Here is a 6463-nt window from a genome sequence, read left to right on the forward strand (position 1 = left end):
TGAAAAATGTCCTTGGTACAATATAATAGAATCTTCTGTTACTTAGTAATGAAAACATGGAAAACGTCCCTCGCATAATATAAATGAATCTTCTGTTACTCAGTAGCGAAAACATGGAAACGTCACTCGCATAATGCAATAGAACCTTCTGTTACTAAGAACGAATCTAAATCATAAACAAACATGAGTATGTTACTTGTAACTGGCGTTGTGAAGATTCTGTTTTTTAACATATTTGACAATACGTCATCTGGGAAATGAGTTTTCCAAACATGTAATTGGCTTTCCTGCAGAAAACATTTTTTTTGTCGACTTGCCCTTTATTCCCTGCAGGTGTCACACTGTCCCGAAATTGACACCAGATGAACACACAGTAAAGGAAATGTTCAAATTCGAATGTGATCGTAAAAACAACGGGCCATTCGTGGGGGCATCTTTAGCCATCGTATGACCACCGGTTGAGTTCTCAGGCTCCGGCAGCAACGTCGTGAGAGGTGGTAAAATCTTTGGCATGCCAAACAATTTCCGAAAGACCTTGCGAAGGTTCATTTCAGGTTGAATTTGTATGTCAATTTTGCCCTTCGTAAGGCCATCGTGAGGGCATCTTGTCAAATCGTGTTATCTTACTTTACTTCGTATGATCATCGGCGCCATCGGGGATTTTCGCCTCACGAAGACAATACGAAGGAAACAAGAAGCTGCCCGATTGTCTTAGGAAGGCCACACGACTACGGGAAGCCCTCGCAATGCCGTCGTGTAGCCATCGTATTATAGTACGATAACATCGAGATGAGACCACGGTGTCGGCGAAATCTGCCGAATTTGAGTAGCTCAAGCGTTTCACATGTGTCATGGTAACGTGGACATATAAAGGACAAGCCTTGCAGAATCTTCCTCAGACTGTCCTGAGCAACTCTACAGAACAGAGGAGTGTGTAACTCCCAAATTTTAAATCATAATTATTCACAATTCAGTTCCTGCAGAATGTCATACTTTGATGATGAGACAATCAGGAAAAAGAAGGCAGCATATCTTTGTCATATCTTTCTATTTGCCTTTTTAATATTCGACAATGTCCTTATCTTGTTTTGCTTCTTACATTTCAGTGCAGCGACAAACTGAGGCGAAGGAGGAAACCGAGGTCTATGTGGGTCACAAAATAGCTGTCTGACAAAAAAGAGAACGCTATGGACACTCTAATAAAGAAGCTGAAGACAGAAGATGAGAAATCCTTCTACCACTACACAAGACTCCCAAGGGCGTCTACGCTGAGGTCCTGCGAAGGTTATAAGGCAGAATAGAGAAGAATGAAAATATGGTACAGACAGTCTCTCTTTCCTCGTCTCAAGCTGTCCAATATTCTACGACACCTGGCCTGCGTTGACAATTATCCAAGCCTGTCCTTCAACTTCAGATTTGCTTCAAACACCATCTCCCTTTTATCTATGGTGTCTGCGATACCATCAAAGCCGAGTTTGCTGTTGAGGTGATCTAGTGTCCTTACTACAACGTGGAGTGGACCGACATTGCTGAGCAGTTTGAGAAGAAATGAAGCTGTGGTGCTCTGGATGGTAAGCATGTTTCGGTCCCCTGTTCTGGGAATACTAGTTCTGCGTACAGAAACTACAAGGGCTTCTCCAACATTGTTCTCATGCCCCTTGTCGCCACTGACTACAAGTCTATCTGGATTGATGTCGGCTCTGATGGTTCCAGGAACGATGCCAATATCTACAAAGTGTCAGAACTGAAGGCAGGCCTGGAAAGTCCGCACAACATATTCACTCCTTGCAGAGAAGTCTGTATGTGATGATGACGTTCCTGTCCCATACTTCATAATAGGGGAGAATGCTTTAGGGATCAACAAGAGCTTGATGAACCCGTTTTCCATCAGACAATATGGAGCACCATAAGAAAATATTTAACTATATACTCTCCAGAGCCAGGCGTGTAATTGAAGAATGCCTTTGACAGTAAACTCAATACATAGACACTAATATTGTAATGATGAACAAATTATTTTCACATATTGCATTTAATTCAAAGCAAAAAGTGTATAGAGGAATAAATTTTGTTTCTAAACTTTTTATTACAAATTACTTTAACATAGAAATTAAAATAACTTGTAAAGTAAGGATAGAGAACCAAACAATTAGGTAAATAAATTAAATTTACCACGACCGGCAGAAGGTTTTATACCATCGGGAGTTCTCGTGACGCCTTCGTGACCAAGTTCGAACGCATCGTACTCTCAATACGACATCGTATATTCATCGTGTTGCCTTCGTGTGTCCTGCGTATAAACATCATAATAAAAATTCACATCTTTGTGTTGCTTTCGTGTGTGGTTCGGGTGCCATCGTGTGACTTTCCGTAGGCATCGTACTTGCTTCGGCTTATGATTGGCTTTTGAACAAGTTCGGGACCACCTTCACGCGAAATTCAAAATTCCATGTTCGTATAGCCATTTTGTGTCAATTTCGGGACAGTGTGACGCCTGCATTCGGAAAGTATTCACTCGGAGGCAGAATGGGAACCTTTCAGTTTGCTCTATAGATCATTCTATGTAAACCAAAGTTTGGTGAGTTTCTTGATCGAAGGTATGCACTTGAACTTGAAATGAAGGATACCAAAGAAACACGTTTTGCTTCATACATGTTACACTTAAAACCGACAGTGAGATGTCAAGTACTTGGTCCCAAACAAAAACTCCACCTTGCACATTTCAAAGTTTAAAAAAAAAAATTTAAATTAAAATTTAATATCTGCACATTGGAAGAAACAAAATATACGTGCAATTAGAAATAAATGATATTATTTGGCCGATTTGTTTTTGTACTCGTATGAAGCAGAATTCATTCAGAACCTTCTAGAAGACGAAAAGAAAAAGCACCTTGTGAAATTCTTTAATTTTACTTTCCGATATATTGATGATGTTTTATCATTGAATAACCCATATTTCAGCCAATACTTACATCTCATATATCCCAGTGAACTTGAAATTAAGGATACTACTGATACTAGAAGGACTGCTCCATACCTTGATCTTTTCCTCAATATTGACACAGATGGACGACTTCACACGAAAGTCTATGATAAACGGGACGATTTCAACTTCCCAATTATCAATTTCCCATTTCCCAGCAGTAACATACCCTCTGCCCCTTCGTATGGTGTTTACATATCTCAATTGATACGTTATTCTCGTGCTTGTTCACACTATACGGACTTCACATACAGGAGTGTGCTCCTTACGCAGAAACTGCTCCAACAAAGTTATGAATAGGAAAGATTAAAATGACACTCCGTAAATTTTACGGACACCATCACGAATTGGTTAGTCCATACGATGTGTCTTTGTCCAAATTAACTAAGGACATTTTTACCACGTGTTAGATTGTGTTTGTCATTACGTCGTCTGATCTTTTAATTACCGAACGTGACTTATTCCCGATTGTGACTGTTTTGCTGAGTGTGAAACCGCATTGCTATAAGACGTGTCACGGTACTTTTCTATCCCAAATTCATGTATTTAATTTTGATGTTATATTTGTTATTCTCGTCGGATTTTGTCAAATGTCTTAACGTCTTTTCTGTTATATTCGTGTGCTATGGTAAAGATAATTAATCACCCCCTTCATTTATTAGATTTTAGTTTAGTTCAACGAAATTTATACGATATATTTGGTTTACAGTTTGATTAAGAAGAAACACCGACATAGCTAGATAATACAATTAATTATCTAATTACTAACACAATTTGATATTTATAAGTATTGTAATTTTCATTGTTATTAATAAATGTAATGTCAGTATTACAAATCTAGTCTTGAATCAATCCTAATCCTATCCTATTTTTGAGAAATATTTTTACAAATTCAAATGTGACGTCACTTTGTGTGTTTTTTTAGAATTTCAAATGTGACGTCACTTTGTGCGTTGAGGCTTTGGCTAACTCGGCTGTGTATTTTTATGTGTTGGATTAAATTGTTTTATGTAATGTATCCGTTTATATTCTGTAGTTAGTCCCCACTTCGGTTTTGTCATGTATATCTATTATATAGTCATTTTATAAAATTTACTGTTTGCAAAATTATAAATTATTCTAAATAATAAGGATGTTCTTGTCCCATGCAGAAAACCCTGGCCGTGTTGGGCGCAACTTTTTGGAAGTTTTGGTCCTCGGTGCTCTTCAGCTTTGTACTTGTTTTGGCTTTCAAACTTTTTTCATCTGAGCGTCACTGGTTGGTCTTGTGTGGACGAGACGCGCGTCTGGCGTATTGAATTTTAAGCCTAGTACCCTTTGTTAGCTATTATTCGTGTGTTTGTTTGTCCTATATGTTCTCCCAATTATTTGTATTGTGGTCCTGTCATGTGATGTTGTCGTTTTGGTGTTGTGTTTGACGTTGCCATAAAAGCGGGAGGTTTGGCATGCCACAAAACCAGGTTCAACCCACCATTTTTTTCTTAAAATGTCCTGTACCAAGTCAGGAAAATGGCCATTGTTATATTATAGTTCGTGTCTGTGTGTGTTACATTTTAATGTTGTGTTTTTGTTGTGTCGTTGTTCTCCTCTTATATTTGATGCGTTTCCCTAAGTTTTAGTTTGTAACCCGGATTTGTTTTTATCCCTATCGATTTATGAGTTTCGAACAGCGGTATACTACTGTTGCCTTTATATATAAACTTTATACACCCGAGCATACAAACAGACACATAAAACAATATCAGACAGTCCATTAACAAAACAGATCCAAATTTAAATTTGAAAGTAATAAAACTATTCATTTGTTGATAATTCTGAATATCCCCCCATTACAAGACACCTTTCTTTCAGAGGGATGTACATGTGTTTATTTAAGATTTTATATGACATATACAATTCCTAATAAATTTGCAGGTATAGCTTTATTTCCCTTATATGAAGACTAGTAACAGGAAGCTTTGATATAGATAATGCAAAAACAATGCACATATATCGAATTGTTAAAAGTCTTGGGTATAGAAAAAACATATTTTATCACATCAACCACGGACTACAATGAAGAATGCCGACCTTGTTAGTTTTGATGTAACAAGTTTATATACAAATATATCACATTACCTGGGAATTGCAGTTGTAAAATATTGGATAGAAAAACACAGGGAAGCAATACAATCGATTTCGTTTTAGAATCCGTAAATTTTTTTTAGGACAACAATATTTTTTATTCTGATTGGAAAACTATACACAAACGAGAGGAACTGCTGTGGGTACAACATTTGCCCCAACTTACGCGACCTTAGCGATTTTGTAGAATAAAATCTGCATCAGGATATTGAGGATATAGAAATGGCCAGGCAATTTGAAACTTCCTGGAAAGATATCTAGACGACTGCTTAATAATTTGGACAAATTCCGATGAAGAGCTGAAAATGTTTTCCGATATTCCAAACAGTCTCCATACAGCTATACAGTTTACCATGGAAATGAATTCTTATAAACTATCATTTCTGGACATTTAGGTAATTAAAGAAGGCACTGATGTGAAAACCGATATTTACTATAAAGACACTTCAATATTTAAAACATTTTTGCCCGCACATACAAAAAGGAATATCCCCTTCTGTTTCTGAAAATATGCACAGTAGTTGAGGATGAAGATTTAAAGGATATACGATTATAAGAACTTGAAATATTTATTTTTTCACAAAAGTATCCTCAAAGTCTCATCAAATGGGGTATTGAAATGGCTAAACAAATCCCAATTGCACAACTACGGATAACATTCGAAAGATCTACCGAAAATGATGACATCGTTTGTTGTCACACACAATCCTCGTTACCGGAATATATATTCCGTAGCGAGAAGAAATTTACCAACTCTTGGACAAAATTCAAAATTAAGTACCCTAATAAATCAAGAAACGTTGATTCAAGGCAAAAGGCAACCAAAAAACTTAAAACGTTTATTGACCCATGTAAAATTCGACCAAACAGAGAGGAAAAACAATTCCAAGTGTCTAAATGCAAGGATATTCGATGTGGTACATGTACATACATCTATATCGGAAGCGAACTTAAGATAGAATCCGAACAAACAATATATGCTAGTACCGACATGACGTGTAAAAGTGAAAATTTGATATACTGTATTGAATGTTGCGGCTGCAAAGAAATATACATCAGACAAACCGGGAATATTTTAGTTGAGAGAACGCGGATTCATCGGCAACACTTCAGACAGCCGCAATATAGAAAAGTCCCTCAAAGCGAACATTTAGATCGTTGCGGTAGACGGCTTTTTAAAATTTTCCCGTTCTATAAAGTAAATGTAGACTGTGACATCAAGAGGTTCATAAAGGAAAAAAAAACTTTATAATCAAATTCATGCCAAATTTATATGTGCAAGGTTTTCAATAGGGTTACAATTGGCTTTCCATATTTTACTGTAGAACGTTTTTTACTCGTTATCTCTCTTTTACA

Source organism: Mytilus californianus, unplaced genomic scaffold (assembly GCF_021869535.1).
Source record: "Mytilus californianus isolate M0D057914Y unplaced genomic scaffold, xbMytCali1.0.p SCAF_2, whole genome shotgun sequence".
In the NCBI taxonomy this organism is placed as follows: Eukaryota; Metazoa; Mollusca; class Bivalvia; order Mytilida; family Mytilidae; genus Mytilus; species Mytilus californianus.